Below are 18,671 nucleotides of genomic sequence, written 5' to 3' on the forward strand. Positions count from 1 at the left end.
TCCACCCCTGGTTGGGGGCCACACAGCGCCAAGATCAGGCACAAGGGCAACTCTCTATGTTCACACGTTCTATTGGAATTTTGCAAAACAAGAGAGATTAGCAGGGAAAAAGACAATAGCCGTGACTCCAAAATGAAATTGGCATGTCATGCAGAGCACGGCACACAATAGGCCACTGCAATTCTGTCAGAAATTAGAAACAGACTTCAGATAATAGGAGTGAAAAATGCGAGGCAAATATAAAGATGTGGAGCTTGAAATACAAAGAAGGGCAGGTTTAACTGGGCTTCCTACACTCAACCATAGAACATATAGGCCTGTTGTAACATCATGGGCCATATGACAAGAGACTTGAGACACTGAATACTAACCCCCAAGTCTCTTAGGAGATGGACCCAAAGAATAGCAGTGATTTGCTCAAGGTCATAGAAGACAAACATTGCTGAGGGGTGATCTACGAAGGACAACTCTGCATTTTTAATATTGCTGCATAATAAATTACCCTTTAGCAGCTTGAAACAGCAAATATTTATTGTCTTCCAGTTTCCGTGGGTTGGAATCCAGAACATCTTGGGTGGATGCCTCAGATTTCGGGGAACCTTCACAGAGTACATCAGGATGTCAGACAGGCTGCAGTTATCTTGAGGCTTAAGTGGCATGGATCACTCACACAGTTATTGGTAGACCTCACTGGTCCTCACTGGTTGGAGACCAGTTCCTTGGTATGTGTGACTCTCAGGGCAGTTTACAGCATGGCAGCCAGCTTCCTCTGAGCCAAAGAGCACCAAAAATGGAAGTAGGGGTCTTTTTTAACTTAAGCTTATCCCATCGTTTTTATCTTATTCATTAGAATCAAGTTACTAGATCCAACACATATGGAAAAGGAGGGGATCCCATGACAGCATGGATACGAGAAAGTAGGGACCATTGGTGGCCCTCTCTGAGGCTGCCTACCACAATAATCAAGTATGCTTCCTGGATCCAAACTGAATGGGAAAGACCAGGGGTTGGAGATCAGGCTCCTAATTAGGCCTGGAACATGGGAGAAGGCAGAGGAGGGGTGTCCCGGAAGGGACAGCTAGGGGAAGCTGAAGGGAGTAGATAGGCAAATAAAATAGTAGCAGAGAAGGGCAAGAGAACCCGGTAGAATGGGGACAGAGAGGGGTGGGAGAAGCAAGCTGAAATGATGGACACAAATTATAAGAAAGTGGCATCGAGAATGAACTGGAAGAGTTAAGAAGGAATAAAGACCAGGGAAAGGGATGTAGAAAGAGAGGGAGGGAAAGAGAACTAGGAAGCCAAGAGCTTAAGCAGATGGTGCCGGAGAGAAGGTGAGGGTGGGAGGGTGTACAGAAGAGGTGGAAAAATGCGGGAGGTATTATGGGGCTGGGGCAATGGTAGCAACTGGGCAAAATAACTTTGACAATACTCTTTATCGAGTGCTATTACCTCACTTAGTCTTCATGCCAGCCAACACTGTAAATGCTGTTATTTACAGCATTTCAGAAATGGGGAAATTGAATTTTAGGATCAAGTACCTGCCCAAGGTTGTACAGTCAAGAAGTAGTGCAGGTGAATGTTGACAGGGCATCTTCTTGCCAGTCATCTGGGTCAAGCACAGATTGGGAAGGTTGGATTCCTTGCCAGTAACAGTAACCTCATCAAACATGAAGTACAAGGTGACTGCCTCATTTTATCATGTGGACCCACATATCAAAATAGAACTCTTCTGCTACACTGTATAGTTATTTCTCTATACCTGCTTTACTAAGAGCCACGAAGACACCATGTCTCATTCTTCAAATCTCCCACCATGCCTGCACTGTCTTGAGGAAAATTCAAGAAAATTTGTGGAACCAAACATTTCTTTCTCCTGAATCCAATGAGAAATTCTGTCTTATTAGCCTCACAGTGAAGAGGGAAAAGACTGGCCCTTCCCCCTTAGGGACACCTCTTCACTAGCTGTTTGATTTTGGACAAATTACTTAACCACACTGGAATGCAGCACCCTTATCAGTTAGGTTGGCTAAATGATTTGTAAAGTCTTTTCTAGCTCTGAAACCTCACAAATTACGTATCAGGGACTGGAATTAGTCGAAATGGTCAATGGATCTGATACAGATACTGGCTGCCACTTTGGGAGACTTGATAGTGAAGTGTTCTGAATTTCATTTGGCCAAGATGCCAGTCCATCAATATGTTTCTCAAGGGAAGACCAGCTCCACTCATTTGTGGCATCTGTGTGCAATACAAACTCCATGAGCGTAATTCTGTTTCTCACCAAGTTCTATGATGCTATGGGAAGAACTTAGACTTATCAACTCTCAAAACAAGATACCAACTGGGGCACCTGCCAGAATGACATTAGGGATAAACAGAGCAGCAGGACCTGAGATTCCAGGGTCATCAAGAGAACGTCATCGGAGTTAGGATGCCTGGGTTTAATCATACTTTTCAGTCGTTGATATTTGGAGCTGGAACATGAATAAAGGACAGTGTCACATAGCTCTGTTTAGCCTCTGCCCACTTGGGCAAGTTATAGACAGTCTGCCCCCCATACCAGGTCCACAAGGTACCCAGGGATAGGTGAGCCCTTCTGAAAAACATCTAAGGAGTAAGCATATGCTACTCCTGGAAATCTAATGGTAGATCAAAGATCATCTTGAGAATAAAGGCTGCCTATATTTGCTTCTATATCTTTCACCCACTGAAAGTGATGGATGGGAACATTTTGAAAAGAGTTGACATTAATCTGTTGGTGGTGGCCGCTGGTTACATTTCCTGGTATTTCTGCACAGATATTTTAAGGGGTATACTTTACTTTCCTAATAATGAATCTCTAAAAACCTTTTAAGAAAACACCTCTACACCCAACATGGGGCTTGAACTCAACAACTCCAAAATCAAGAGTCCCATGCTCTACCAACTAAACCAGCCGACAGCCCCAAATTCTTTTTTGATTGGCAGATAACTCACGTAGAAGACACCAGGAGTGGGTAGTTAGTGGCTCTCAGGAGCTATGGAGAGCCCCATCTCCTCACACGTGCTCTGAGGAGCTAAGCGTAGCAGATGTGTTGGTGTCCTGCCCAGAGCTGGTTACATTTCAGCCATTTACATTTGGCTTGGATTCCAGCTGCCAGCACTTATGATCCAAAAGCTTTCTTGGATGTGGTAGCCCCTGCCCATGTAGAAGGTAGAAGGGCTGGGAAATTAATGCCTCCTTCTTTGAATGCAGCCCTCACCTAATGACAATGGGAGCCCAGGTAGAAGCATCCTAGGCCCCCTCACCTCAGGTGTGCCTTCTACACTGCCTCCCAGAGGTTACCAGCACAACTGAGCGTCTCTTGCCCACCCGTGCCCTTCATGTCCTATCCTAAATTGCCTTCCTCCCCTCCCATGGATTACTTCCCAACCCGCTGCTGGTGTTTCTTGGCATTACCTCCCTAGTAAGCCATTTGCACAGAAACCCTTCTATCTCAAGGCCTGCTACTAGGGGAACCGCAACTTCTGCTAGGGCCATAGGAAGGAATGGAGAAAAAAATGATAGTATTTCAAAAGGAGGATGTCTGTAATCATGTGCTCCCATGGTGCATTTAAGAGTTTCTTTATAGCTCATCACCTACCTTTACAGAAATGCTATGGTAAGAAGTGCTGCCAACTACAGACCAGTCAGAAATGGAGACAAGGCCTCTCTGAAATGGTCCTGGAGTTACTAGGAACATTGACTTGATTTGCAAAATTTGTTTGCTTACGCCTCTCCTCCAGAAAAATGCAGCATGCCTGTAGGGATAACCAAGTGCAGCACCCTTGAGACGCATGTCCGTGGAGTCATCCAGAAAAACACTGATGGGGGACAAGGGTCTTTTGAGAAGACACAGTGCTGGAGCTTGGCGGGGCTGCACTGGGTCATCTGGTTTGCCTCCAGCAGCATCTGGTCAGAGCAATGGGGGAGGGGAGAGCATACACCATAACTCTGGAGGGCAACTGAATAGGAAGCAGCTTACGGCATGTGGGCTCAATTTCCCTCAAAAAGCTCATAATATAACTTGTCAAAAATGGCACTCTGAACCCAAATTATAAGATAATTGTATTCAGTCCCAAATTTAACACAATAAAGGTTATATGCTCTCATGCCCTAGCAACCATCTCATGGGGGGCGGGGGGAAAATACCACACAAAAACAAAATATAAACTTGCAAAGCTGTAATAAAACCAGCACACAACTATTCATTTCAAGTCTATTTTGAAAAGCCTTTGATAATACCAGTAATTCCCTTATAAAGCTTCTATTCTCTTGCCACAATTCCCTTCTGAAGATAGAAAAAGGTTTTGCTCTTCTACAGCCACTCTTTTTACAGAGATAAAGTCCACTTTATTTCCCAATTTTAAATGTTTGTCATTCTTAAAAAAAAAAAAAAAAAATAGCCAAAATCCCTGACCACCTACATGCAGCTAAATGAACCATATAGACAGGGCTTAGTGGCAATATCAACGGGAACCCTCCTTGTTTTGCCCAACAAGATTCATTTGATGGTCTTATCAAGGTGCTTAAATGTCGCTCAAGGGCCTTGTCCACGAGATACTAAAACATTTCAATGAAAAGAAAATTCAACGGTCTACACATCTCCAAATATTTTGAGCCTTCATAACATCCAGGTTGGGTGGTATCCCTTTTATGCCCCAGATGACACTACAGAGGCTAAGCAGTCACACACCTCGGGGTGTGACTGGCAGGTCTACCTACAATAGAGGAAGGGGTTTGAAGCCCTGTTGGATTGAAGAACAGAAATCTACTTAGACAAGCTCACGTGAAAGAGGGCGATGGTTGTAAGTGCTCTTGGACTCAAGGAAAGCTGAGTGATGAAACTTCAGGAAGAGTGGGAACAGGCAGCAGTTGTTGCAGGAGAGTGAGGTGGTAGACAAAGGGCAAGCAGATGCCCCTACGAGTGAGCAGGCATGCCGGCAATTAGTCTCTCGAAGGTAGGAAGGCAACAAGGGAAAGAAGGGGGGTCAAGCAGCCAAATACAGGAACTGAAGAGAAAAAGACTGCATAAACTGAGCAGTGAAGGAATGTCCTCAACAAATGTTTCAGCCAGTAGTCAGCCACCCACTGGCCCTGAAGATAGGCTATCCCCAATGGAGAACCAGCTTGCAGAACACATGAGGTTGCAAACACAAAGCCCTTCCAAGTAACCGAATTGGTCATTCTGATTTACATGGAATAGGGTCAAATTTATATTCTGATTTTATGGGCTATATCTAAAGAGTTAAAGTTACATTCATTGAAATGATATGCATGATCTTAATGAAGTCCATGTACTTTTTTAAAAAGTTTTTATTTAAGTCCTCTCTATACCCAACATAAGTTTTGAACTCATGACCCCTGAGATCAAGAGTCACATGCTCTTCCAACTGAACCAGCCAGGCATCCACCCCCATGTACTTTTTATACTTTAATGTTAAAGTTTTAATAACTTGGTTTACATATGTGATAGGATCCATACTTGTAGTTTGGGCTACTCTGATGTTTACTATAACTGACATGGACTTCACTTTGCTTCACAAGGTTTATTTCCACATATATAGTGGCCATTCTTTGTCCCAAAATATATGCCCTAAACTCCAATAAATTTATTTTTTTTATATTACTACTTCTTCCCTTTATTATACAAAAGGTAGCATACCATGTATATTTTCAGTGCTTAAATTTCAAATCAGTTTTTATCAGAATTGTTTCCTGGCTACCTACCTATGATGTTAAAGGCACCATGTTAAACATTTATATGGGTACAGAGATGAGCACAGCATAGCCCTGTCTTTAGGGATCTTATAATTTGAAAGTGGAGAGGCCATGTGGAAGGAGAATTAGACACAATTAGAAGTATATACCAGTAACTATAAGGCAATAAAGATCGTTACTGGCTACATTGGAAGGCCTTCTTAAGCCTCCCCTTTCCCCCAGCTCTGTGACTAGAGCCTTTGACCACAACCATCCCCCATACCTCCCCTCAATCTCTAGTCTAAAACCTACCCCCCTCTTCATCCTCTCATTCTGTGCCCCATCTTGGCAGATCTTCCATTGCACGTGGCCTCTCTGGAACCTCTACAGCGTTTGTTCATTCCACTATGTTGGGAGTTACGACTGGAAGCTAAGTGGGGCCTTTAAGATAGCTTAAATTAACTGATATAGTGCAGATCTCTCAGGGAGATCCTGAACACTGAACATTTGTGTGAGCTGTGCAGTAACTGGATCCCTTTTGCTACTCACTTGCTGGGCTCTTGTTTCCGGCTTCATTCAGGACTTCACATTTCTGATTTCTCTCATAAGAGTTCTTCATGCTTTGATCAGACTGGAGTATGCGTGTATGCACATCCGAGTGGAAAGGAGAACTCTGAAGGGTTTGCCAACCCTCATTCTCTCTCTTTTACCTTTCTGTTCACAGCAGCCTCTCAAAATCCAGGTGAGTGACTGCTCCGTATCATGCGTGTGTTGACTCACACATATTCATCAGCCCATTCTTGGAGAGAGCCTGAGTACCAAGGAAAAGTGTGGGTTACTGACTGTGAAGACACAGTGTCTTGCAAGGCCAACCACAAAGTGGTATCCTGGAAACCTCGTCCCTGGAGGTTAAGTACAGGAGGTCCTGCCTTCATTCCCTCTGCCTGGATTCTAATGGTGGAAGGATCAGATGCCTAGGACTTTCTAGTCTGCTTGTTGCCACATCAGTGCTTGCCTATTACCCAAGGATCCTCACCAGATGTCTCTGGCCTGCAGCCTAAGCACCATGGAGGTAGTGGTTGACTCTTACTGCTGTGAAAGGGCAGCTTTCAGCATAGACCCTGGCCAAACGCAACTGATTCTTATCAGAGACTGAAGGACAGGTTTTACCAGAGTTCCTATGCCTAAACTTGAAAAGCGAGTTCACCTGCCCCTTTACTCCACACACTAGGGCTTCCTTTCTGTTCTTAAGAAAAAGTCAAATTCTCCACCTCCATAATGATTAGAGATTGCTGTGTGGCCTCGCCTCTACTGGCTTCTGGTCACTAGGGTTAGGCTGGCCAGTTGTACCAGTTTCCTGGGTTCAGTGCTAAAACCAGCAGAGTCCCAAGCAACCTGATAATAGGTTGATCAAGTTACCTAGAACTGATCCTCCCAGACCAGCTCTCCAGCATCCATGGGCCCTAGAGCTTTGCCAAAACCCATGGGCGACAAAGAGTTAGATCTGGAACTGCAGGCTGTAGCTGTCATTTGCCTTATTCAGAACCCTCGTGTGGACACAAGATAGGCTTCGTCACCCTAGACTCCAATGGGGAAGGAGCAAGGAGGAACAGAGATTTTCACGATCACCACATACCTGGACTACATTCTAAGTCTTGTCAATGCAGGCTGTTGATAGTTATTTGTAGTTTGAGAAACACGGGACTGTTAAGAAAGGGGCCAGGGACCTGCAACACCCAAACCTTTCTTCCTCCATCACCTATATTCCTCCCTGCGAGGTCACAAGGGAATTCAGACTCACTGAGGGCAAAGAGACACTTATTCTAGCTGGTCTTTGTCAAACTCCAGTGAAAAGGATTCCTCTGGCTAAATCAGAACCAAAGCACAAAATCCAAATCTCAGCTCAAACCATTGAAATGTGAGGAAAAGCCAAGCCAGAAGAGTCACTGGTGAACAGAGCCAAAGAACAAGGTAGGGGTACAAAGCAAGAAAGTATTTGCTCCAATGGCTCAAGCCAGGCAGGTCTCCTAGCCAGTGTGTTAGGTGTATCATTTGGGCCTGACACTACTCCCTCACCCCGCCCCCCCAATAATTCCTCTACCCTCTGGAAGCCCTGGCACCCAAAAAGAGGCAGTGGCTGGGTCTCCAGGCCATGCTTTATTTGTGAGGAATCCTTATAGGTACAGAGTCCAAACAGATGATGCTGTGCTCTGAACCTCTATTTTAAAAGCTCTCAATATCTGCGGCCCATTAAAATGCCCTAATTTGACCAACTCATTAAGCGTGCCTCCTTTTCGGGGAGGTGAGTTTCCCCTGCCTTGAAAGCCACTCCACTGTGCAAGTATCTACAGGACTGGTGGTCAAGACACTTGGGCTTTAGTATTTTTCAAGATCTATGTGATTAGTTTGAGGTAAAGTATTTCTCAGTTTCCTCACCTATAGAATTGATTGGACTAAACTTTTGGGATTAAGATTTCCTCCAGCTTTATGATTCATCTGTCTGTCTCTCATGCACGCATACACACACGCTTCTGCTTTATCTCTGGATATTAACTCAAATGCCATGCTGAGCCACATTAGAGCCTGAGGCAAAAGAAAGAAAAATCATTAATATTAGTCTTCTCTTGATTTAAAATGTTGCTATCTTGTCATCATGGATTTTTTTGCATTAATTTGGATTTTTAAAATATTAATCTTGATGGCTGAATTTTGGGAGTCCCCTTAAATTGTACACCCAAGGTACATGACTCACTTGCCTCTCACCCTGGTTCCAGCCCTGTCATTCTCTATATCTGGGTGAGCTGCTCGATGAGGAAAAAAAGAGACGACATGCGGCCCCTTTTATAAAGTTTCCCCGAGACAGCCATAGGGTTATTATCAGTGACCCACCAATAATTTCTAGTTGTTTGTTGTTTTTGTTTCTTTCAGCCTAAAAATTTTTTGAGTGTAGGGACCCTCTGGTCTCATTTTGTTGTTGTTGTTTTTTAGCCCTCCCTCCACACACCAAATGCCAAGCACAGAGATAAACTCTGCATGACTTGGCAGGACACACACCAAATCCACATTTCATACCCACCTTTCTCTTGATCTTTCACAAGACAACTATTTGTCACTTAAAAAAATTACTAAGTCTAGACAATAAAAACCCAAGCAGCTGGAAAACCAGAAAAGTACAATAGTTCTTCTAGCATGTGTTACCAGATAATGAAAAAGAAATGTGGGATTCATTCCTCGCTTTTTCCTTTCAGAGTCAAGAGGAGCAGAGGGAAGGAAGATTTAGACAAAAGGCCTCATGGGACCAAGAAGACCCAGACCTCAATCTGAGCAGCATCACCATTCTTTGACCTAGGACACCAGAGGCTGCTACCCCTACTAGCTTGCAGCTGCATCTGTAGGAAAACATCTTCATACCACATTTACCTGGGCTCAGGATGGAGAGCAGAGGACACAGCTTTGAAATGTTATCTCTGCAAAGTCTGCATTCAAGGACATTTTGAAGGAATTTTATTTCTTTCCATTAGATGTATTAATAGACACATAGCTATAAAAATGTATTCGTGCTGAAATCCCGAAAGCCTTTATCAACTAAACAAATGATCATGGAGCGGCAGTGAGGAAGGCACGAGGCTGCATTCTCTTATTTGGCCATTCACTGGTTGCGTGCCCTGGAGCAAATAACCTACCCTCTCCCTGCTCCATGGTCTTTGTCTGTAAAAGGTCTCCACTAGAGGCTGCTAAAATCCCCTCTACCTCTGACCTGCTATAGGGGGCGCTATGAAAGGACTGGGCAAGGTTTGTGGAATTATTCCCTCCTGTCTCCCTGTCCTATTAGCTTTTTTTTTTTTTATAATGTCAAATTCTTAATTAGTAGGTTTCAAACATGAAGAATATAAAGCTTGCCTGTACATTTGGGAAGAATGAAGTTTTGTCTTTTAGAGCAGAGAGAGGGAGCTAGCTGAGGCTTCTAACTGAAGCAAGTCACACTCCCAGAAAAATGAAATGAAAGCCTGAACGATTGTGAAAATTGAGGACCCTGTAAGCAAGGAACAAGTACCCTGTTGGTATTTTTTTAGATGATTTTCATTCCATTTGCAACACCTTTGTGCTTCCTTTATGAATTTCTCCATCTCTTTCAACTCTACAGTGAGCTATTTTTAAGACTGTTTTCCTTTCATACAGGAATACTGTTCAGAGAAGCAACTTAATTGTCATCATACTTTTTCTTAGTCTTTCAAGACCTTTTGTTATGGTGAAATAATTTTAGGTACACCAAGCACAGATCCATTAAATACATTCTTTATTTCACTAATGAACTATTGTGGGTGGTAAAAATTAATTTCATTCCACCCATGATACTCACATATCTGTTCAATTTTTATAGTTGAGAAATGAAGGTTGCAAATAACTGCAGTCAGATGAGAATTCCTCTTAAAATGTTAAGTCTGTTGTTTCATTTATGCCAAGACATATCCAAAGAAAAATCTATAAAAATACTTCACAAAATGAAAATGGTTCAACAGGTCTAGTCTCAGGGTTGATGTTACAAATGTTTCTACAGACTGAATATGCTTAGGAACTGGAAGGGCCCTGTGTTGATGGATTGGAAGAGAATTCTCTGAGCAGATGTGTTTAAACTCATCTGGGTGGACATGTCGGCTATTGGCACACTTGCTTAAACATGGTACTGATGAGACCCAGGGCCTGGATTGAATGGCCATATGGCTCAGCCAATGTTGCTCAATTTAATAGGTCAGGCTGTAGCCCTAACACCTCTCCACCATTTTACATTTCATACACCTCCATGGGAGGTGACAAATGAGAAGGACAGAGGATGTGGATGAAGTCAGGTAAACCCTTCCCCACAGCATGGAAAGGAATGCCATGTACAGGTTGTACTGAGGGCCAGGGAAGCCACTTTAACACACAAGGAACAACAGATTTTAACAATAACAGGCCAGACCCTATAACTCTGATTGGAAGGAATGAAGGAAAAAACAAACATCTCTAACACAATGATGAAAATAGTGATCCCAGCTGGGGTGCCTGGGTGGCTCAGTTGGTTAAGCATCCAGCTCTTGATCTCAGCTCAGACCATGATCTCAAGGTTGCAGGATTAGACCATCATTGGGCTCCTTGCTCAGCAGGGAGTCTGCTTAGGGTTCTCTCCCTCTCTCCATACCCCTCCCCCTGACTCACTTTCTCAAATATTTTAAATAAATACAATAAATAAAAATAATGATCCCAGTTGGCAAGTGGAAAGGCATGGGAAGAGGGCTGTGCCTTCAGAGAAAAAGAGCAAAAGCCAGAGTTCTCTTTAGGGAGACCGGACAAGTGTCACAAAGCAAGAAAGGTCTGACTCCCGTACCCAAAGATAAACTATCCAGAACTACCAAGGACCTTAACATGTAAAATTGGGATTGACTAGTAAGTGACCCACTTATTTACAACCAGCTCCTTCCAGAGCCAACTCGGACTTCCTTAATGTCAGGGCCTTAGGATGAAGCAGCAACATACTGATTTAATTCCAGTGTCTGGCTTAAATGTGTGCAGACTGCTCCAGAGGGCTCCACGGGCCTGGTACCTTAACCCCACTGCTTCATCTCTCATTCTTGACTCCTTGCTCATTTCTCCCCTTTCTTTCTAAACTCCAAACCACAGACTGATGAGAGGACACAATCAAAGAGAATAAAAAGAAGACAGTCTGAAAGAAAACAGATAAGAATCCCCAAATTCATCTGCCATGGCCCCCAAATAATGACTAAGGAAAGTCTGATGAAGTTCATACCCATGCGGAGATAAGGGCTTAACAACATAACCAGAAAGATTGGTGACAACTTTAAAGAAAAAAAGGACGAGAAAGAATGAAGATGCAGTTGTCCTATTTTTGTAGTCTATAAAAATAAACATTTCATTGTACTTCCATATACACACACACACACACAATACACACGACCTGATACTTGAAAAAAAAAAAAAATTAAATGGCAGTGAGCCAGGAAAGACTGCAGAGAGTAAGTGGAGCCCTGCCTCAAAGAAAAAAAAAAGATTTTCCTCCTCAAGTGACAGTAAATTGGATAAATGCTATTTTTAGATGAAATATATCTAACTAATGTCCAGATGTGAGTCTACCACATGAAGAGAAAAACAAATCTATCTAAAGCACTGAGCTGTACTTGAAAATTTTAAATTTCTGGTAATAAGGATTTCTAATGGAAAGACTTAGACACATGGTACTGACCGTGAGCCCCTGTAGCAAGCAGTTCACCTGAGAACATCTGCACACATGGCTCCAACATGTAGATGATCCCAAGGTTTACACTCCTGATGTAATTGTTCCTAACTCTCTGGACTTGCAACTTGTCAGAAGTATTTCCACATGAGCATAAAGGAGAGGAACCAGGCACATCAGGATTTCTGTGCTAAGCTGGTGGGGTCCTCTCATGGCTGTCACCTTGAGAGGTCATCTTCTTGTTCAAGTGATGCAGCTTCCATGCCAGACATTCTTGGAAGTCCTCCTCATTCACTCAACTTATTTATAAAGCACCTACAAGGGGCACCTGGGTGGCTCAGTTGGTTAAGCATCTGCCTTCAGCTCAGATCATGATCCCAGGGTCCTGGGATCGAGCCCTGTATTGGGCTCCAAGCTCCATGGGGAGCCTGCTTCTCCCTCTTCCCCAGCTTGTGCTCTCTCTCTTTGCCAAATCAGTAAAATCTTCAAAAAAATAAATAAGAAAGCACCTACAGTTTTCCAAGCTGAGCATAAAGTGATGAGCAGAACAAACACAGCACCTGCCCTCACACTTACAGTGTAATAGAATTTCTTTTGGAGCCCAGATTACAAATTGCAAAGGAAAATCAATTTTATTACTTTAGCGACACAAATAATGTGTTGGGTTTGATCACAGTCTTCGTTACTGTGCATGACCCTGAATAATGCCTGGCCATTTGAAAAAAGTCAATCCCTGAAGTAGAGTCACTAAAGATATTCAAAATAATGTGATACATGAAGAGATGTACAAATAAATTATTGGGCAATGCCATCATTGCTAGAATAAAGGGTTGGCCTCTCCAAGTGACCCTGCAGTTTATGCTCCTACAAGGGGATGAGGACATCTACCTGGGGAGGCGGCAAGGGGGCAGGAAAAGAGGCAGGGGAGAGGACGTGGCAGGAAAGTAGACAGAGCAAGTCCAGGCAGGTGATAAAAATCCCTGGATAGAGGATGGAGTGGAGCATGAGGGAGAGAAGCATTACATAGGGCAGCTGCAGAGCTGAACCCTGATGGTTGGAGAACCTTGGTTAGGTATATAAGAGAATTCGGAAGCCTGGGTGGCTCAGTGGGTTGAGTCTACCTTTGGCTCAGGTCATGATCCCAGGGTCCTGGGATTGAGCCCTTCATTGGGCTCCCTGCTCAGTGAGGAGTCTGCTTCTCCCTCTGCCCTTTTCCTCCCTCATGTTCGCTCCCTCTCTCCCAAAAATAAATAAAATATATGTAAGAGAATTCATCCAAAACTGAATGTAGAAGTATAGGAACTAGGCCATTTACCTGGGCAGCAAGCCCAGGGGAATAGAAAATATCCAGGTTGCCCAAGACAACCTGACTGCTACGAGCTGGACAGGTGATCTGGCCTCACCTAGGGCCAGACAAGAAAGTGGCCAGGCAACATGGCTTCACCATGCCCTGGAAGTGTGTCCGGCACTTCTATTGGTAGGGATCAGCCATGACTACTTTAAAACCTTCCAGATCATCTGGTTGGCCCCTCCTTTGTCCCAAAATGACAACGAAGGAGCGTAAGGATAACTGTGTACTCATTTATAGGCAGTCAATAAAGGGTTAAGATGGGACAGGGACTCAGGACTTTGACATGAATTCCTAATGATTTCTTAAATATCTGGTAGCCATCAGAAGACACATGTATACAAAAGGATACTTTTTTTTTTCCATAATTGAGAAATCATATGCAGTGTTTTGCAGGGTCTGTGTTCTTCTTCCCCAGCATCACAGGTGGATTTGCATGTGGCTCTCCTACTCTACAGCTCTCACACAAATAGCTCACTCTGGAGAGAAGTCCACCTGCAACCTGGAGCTGCTCGAAATGAAGAAATTAGGCCTGAAGCATCCATTTTGTTCACATCATACTCTACAACTCAACCGACCAGGAGAGCCCAGTTTGTGCCTCCTTTCCCTCCTCAAGGTAAAAAGGAGAAAGAGGAGTGAAGTCAGAGACAGAAAAAAAATCACCTGAGGGGCACTTGGGTGGCTCAATCAGTTGAGCATCTGACTCTTGGTTTCAGTTCAGGTGGTGAGATCAAGCCCCACCTTGGGCTCTGTGCTCAGAAGGAGTCTGCTCAAGAGTCTTTACTCCTCCCTCTTCCTTCTGCTTTGCCCCCTGCTCACATTCTCTCTAAAATAAATAAAATCAAGGGAGGGAGGAAGAAAGGAAGGATAGACGGATGGGCTACAGTAGTAGTTTGCTGGCGAGTTGGGGCAGGAGGTGGTTTTCTCCCGGGCAAATGCACATATCCATGTTCGCCCAATACTCTGCAAATCGTTTCTTCTCTGTAACTGTGGAGTCCCTCTCCTAGGGACCCAGGCTGAAAACCTCCATGGGAAGGCAGTAGCCCACAGCAATGACCCTAGGTTTCCCAATCAGTTATATAGTGTTGGGTGTGGAAGCAAAACTCTGGATTCTTCTTTCATGCTGCTCTGATCATTTTTTGTACTCTCACACAGATGAGCCAATGAAGCACACCCAGAGTTTTGAGCATGGACTTTCAAGTATTTCACTCAGGATTCTTGTCTGATTTAATAGCCTTTATCAGAGACTCTCCAAACTAGATGTTTAAGTCTCTAATTGGAACAAACACTTTTAACAGTCAGTTTCAGGTGAAGTTTACCACTTGCCACATGTGTTTCAACAGTGGTCATATGTACTGGCTCCCCTTGGAAGCACAAACAGTTGGAGTTTGTGCTGTAGACATCCAAAATTATTTGATTATTTCAACAGCAATGACTTCTTGGTATCATCCTTAAACCTCTCCTACTTTTTTAGGTCTTGTTATTGATACAGAAACTTCTCATCAGCCTTTTCTTTAGAACTTTAAGACCAAGTAATCCACCAAGTCCATACCCCATCATGCTTGATCATCACCCAAAATGACCATTGTCTTTCTGGCCATTCATCCTCTCTTGCACTAAACGAAATAGTTTAACATGTGCACAGACATCCTTCTAAATTCCAGCCTCACATTTCCGGGGGGCTTCCTAAATCACTAGGATGCAGCTTAAACTCAGCAGGCCAAAACTGGACTCTTCTTTCCTTCACATCTGCTCCTCTGTCAACCTGTGCTCACCACCAAACATAATGCTTAAGACAAAGATAATAGGACCTCTTCCTTCTTCTTGACTCTCAGAGCCAATAGGTGTTAAGGTCTTAATGATTCTGCCCCCCTCACAGTTAAGCACTTTAGTCCAGGCCTTCTTCATCTTCCTTCTGGGTTAATACAAAAATCGAACTGGCCTTCCTAATTCCACTTTCAACTCTCCCTTCAATCAGTTGCCAATGACCTTTCCAAATTACAAATCTGATTTTGTAACCATTTCTACTTAAAATTCTTCAGTAGATGCCACTTGCCTTCAGAATGCAAACCAAACTCTTTAGCCTGGAATTCTGTGCTCTTCATAAGCTGTCTTTGGTGTGCCCTCTGCTCCCCCAAGCTGGCACCCAGAGCTCAGGCCCAGTAAACCACCTGCTATTCTTCTGAACAAGACCTTCTTGGCCACCCTCTTCCTTCTTCCCTTAATGCCCCCTCATTCTTCAAAAATATGTGGACTGTTTATGCTGGCACTATTTTGGCATTAGATACATATATTATAATTTCTAATCCTCGGGCAACCCAGGTGGCTCAGCGGTTTAGCGCCGCCTTCAGCCCAGGGCCTAATTCTGGAGACCCCGGATTGAGTCCCACGTTGGGCTCCCTGCATGGAGCCTGCTTCTCCCTCCGCCTGTGTCTCTGCCTCTCTCTCTGTCTCTCAGGAATAAATAAATAATTTTTTTTTAATTTCTAATTCTCCCAACAACCCTATGGGACTTGCAGACTTTCCTGAAGATCACACAGTGGATAAGTAGGTAAAAAGAGACTTCGATCCAAGCCTGCCTGATTTCCAGTGCCTACATTCTTTCCATGAAGTCAAGATGTCTCTCTTTAAAGCTATATTCAGATGTCTACTCCGGTGGGGCCTCCCCTGAATTCTCATGTTGGTTGCTCTTGCATACCCTGCCCAGGCCTTTCTCCACTGGCCTCAGGTAATGTGAGATGCAAGTGCTCATCAGTCCTGTGCTGTGAGCTTCTAGCAGGCAGACTTTGGGCCTTTTAATTATTAAAAAAAAACAAAACCCCAAAACTGTTTACAGATGTTAGAATTTAAATATAAAACTGTGAGTAGACTCCACTCCAGCTCCTTAGAAGTAATCAAAGTTAACTTACTTCTTGTATAACCTTCCAGACTTTTAGGACTATAGAAATATATGTACATATACTCTTTCCTCCAACAGATGGGCTCATATTATGCACACTTACCTGTAATTTTTTTTCCCTTAGACTACATCTTAGACATCTTTCTACACCACTTCATGTAGATAGCTCTCTTTTTTTGTAGAAATAAATCCATGATACTATTTTCACAATTTATATAAATAAATAAAACCTACAGTTCAAAGGTTAGAAAGTCAGAGGTAGGGGAAGAAAAGGCCCAGCTATATGCTGATTAGAAACACCTAAAACATGATGCTGAAAGATTAAAAGTCAAAAAATTCATTGAATAAAATAAGAATACAGTCTCTGTGTGTGTATAAATAAACAAATGGAAGAGGGAAATTTCTGCCTTACAGAATAAAGCCAACTGATAAATATGGAAGGAATAATAGAAGTAGAAAATTATCATTTAGCAACCATCATGGTAATAATAGACCAAAGCAAGAATCATTCATTTTTACTAGAACTAAAGGGAAATTTTTGAGGAGTAAGAGCATATTAACAATCATCTCAAAATCTATTTCCCTGAGAGAATGATCTTATAAGTTACAAAGGGAAAAGTAACTTTCCATCAAAAATACTTGACAGGCACCCCTTTAACCAAGTGAGTTAAATTAGCATCACAATGAATGGGACCCATTGACATCATCTGATGTGAGGGACTAGGAGCACACACATTACTTCTGGAATATTTCTGTCAAAATGCATAACCTGAATATAATCATGAGGAAACATCAGACAAGCCCAAATCTCAAGATACATATTGCAAAATAACTGGACAGACCCTTCAAAAATGTCAAGTTCACAAAAGGCAATGAAAGCTATGAGGCTTTTCTAATTAAAGGTAACTATAGAGATCTAACAACAGGATGCAACCTGTGATCTGGGACTTTCTTTTGCTATAAAACACATGACTGGAACAAATATCAATAACCTTTGAAAATTACAAAATCAGGATGCCTGGGTGGCTCAGCAGTTGAGCATCTGCCTTCAGCTCAGGGCGTGATCCAGTGGTCCAGGATCGAGTCCCGCGTCAGGCTTCTTATGGGGAGCCTGTTTCTCCTTCTGCCTATGTCTCTGCCTCTCTCTCTGTCTCTCATGAATGAATAAATTAAAAGAACTTAAAAAACTACAAAAATCACTACCTTATAACCACTTCTCTTTAAAATACTTCAAAAGACACCTTTTACCTTCAAAATACCAACCAGGTGGGGATCCCTAGGTGGCTCAGTAGTTTAGCTCCTGCCTCCAGCCTGGGGCATTGTTCGGGAGTCCCGGGATTGAGTCCCACATCTGGCTCCCTGCATGGAGCCTGCTTCTCCCTCTGCCTGTGTCTCTGCCTCTCTCTGTGTGTGTCTCTCATGAATAAATAAATAAAATCTTTAAAAAAAAAAACAAAACAACCAGGGGCGCCTGGGTGGCTCAGTTGGTTAGGCATCTGACTCCTGGTTTTGGTTCAGATCATGATCTCATGTTGTGGAGTGGAGCCCCGTGTTGGGCTCTGGGCTCAGTGGGGAGTCTGCTTGAGAGTCTGTCTCCCTCTCCTTTTGCCCTTGCCCTCCTTGTGCCCTATTTCTTTTTTAAAAAGATTTACTTATTTGTGAGAGTGAGCAAGAAAGAGAGCACAGCTGGGAGCTGGGTGGGGGCGGGGAGGGGGGAGAAGAGACTCCCCACTGAGCAGAGAGCCTAATGTGGGGCTCGATCCCAGAATCCTGGGAACATGACCTGAGCCCAAGGCAGATGTTTAACAGACTAAGCCACCCAGGCACCCCCTCTCACTAAATAAATAAAATCTTAAAAAAAACAAAACAAAAAACACCAAACTCCTCAGCATAGAATTCACTCCTCAGAAACTGTCTCATTTGTAAATACCTCTGTATCTCTAAACCATGACTTTCTTGTTAGCATAGCCGTTAATTTCATACAAAACTGGATGTGGAAGCCATAGGAAACTCAAACAGCCTGTGTGCCAGCCTCCCACCATCTGGGACGTCAGAACCAGCAGGGTGCCCTGGTTGCAGAGGAGCTGTATTCTAGATCTCTGAAGGTGGTGCTCAAGTGGTGCTATTTTTAAACCTCCCTCCAGGTGATTAAAATGTGCACTTGGCCCCTGCCAACCTCTTCATTCTCCCATCCTCTGCCCTTAAGCTGTGTGATGACAAACTGTTGTTCTGGAGACCCACAGCCTTGAATCACTGCCCCTGGAGGTTTTGTCCTGTTTTACCCACTCCCCTGGGCCGGCACCTGGCTGCTCTGGGCTCCTGGAGTGCTCTGGCATTGCCACACAGGATGTTTTCCATGGATACATGTTTATCATCTTCAGTAGACCTATCTCCTTGAGGTTGACCAACAAGCAGTGTGGACTGCATTGAACCAGAGTCTCTCAAGTCTGGGAGAAGAGGGCAAGATGTTACTGGG

At 43.5% G+C, this 18,671-nt stretch overlaps 1 long non-coding RNA gene across 1 annotated transcript in view; it reads left to right on the plus strand.

Annotated features, from left to right (window-relative positions):
* The window catches only part of LOC140607006 (uncharacterized), an 85,564-nt gene extending 75,532 nt beyond the window's left edge, over positions 1–10,032 (plus strand). The window contains exon 2 of the long non-coding RNA XR_012009179.1: positions 8,968–10,032. This is a non-coding gene — a long non-coding RNA (uncharacterized lncRNA). The remainder of the gene's footprint in view (positions 1–8,967) is intronic.
* The last annotated feature ends 8,639 nt before the right edge of the window (positions 10,033–18,671 follow it).

This window comes from Canis lupus, chromosome 16 (genome assembly GCF_048164855.1).
Source record: "Canis lupus baileyi chromosome 16, mCanLup2.hap1, whole genome shotgun sequence".
Taxonomy (NCBI): Eukaryota; Metazoa; Chordata; class Mammalia; order Carnivora; family Canidae; genus Canis; species Canis lupus.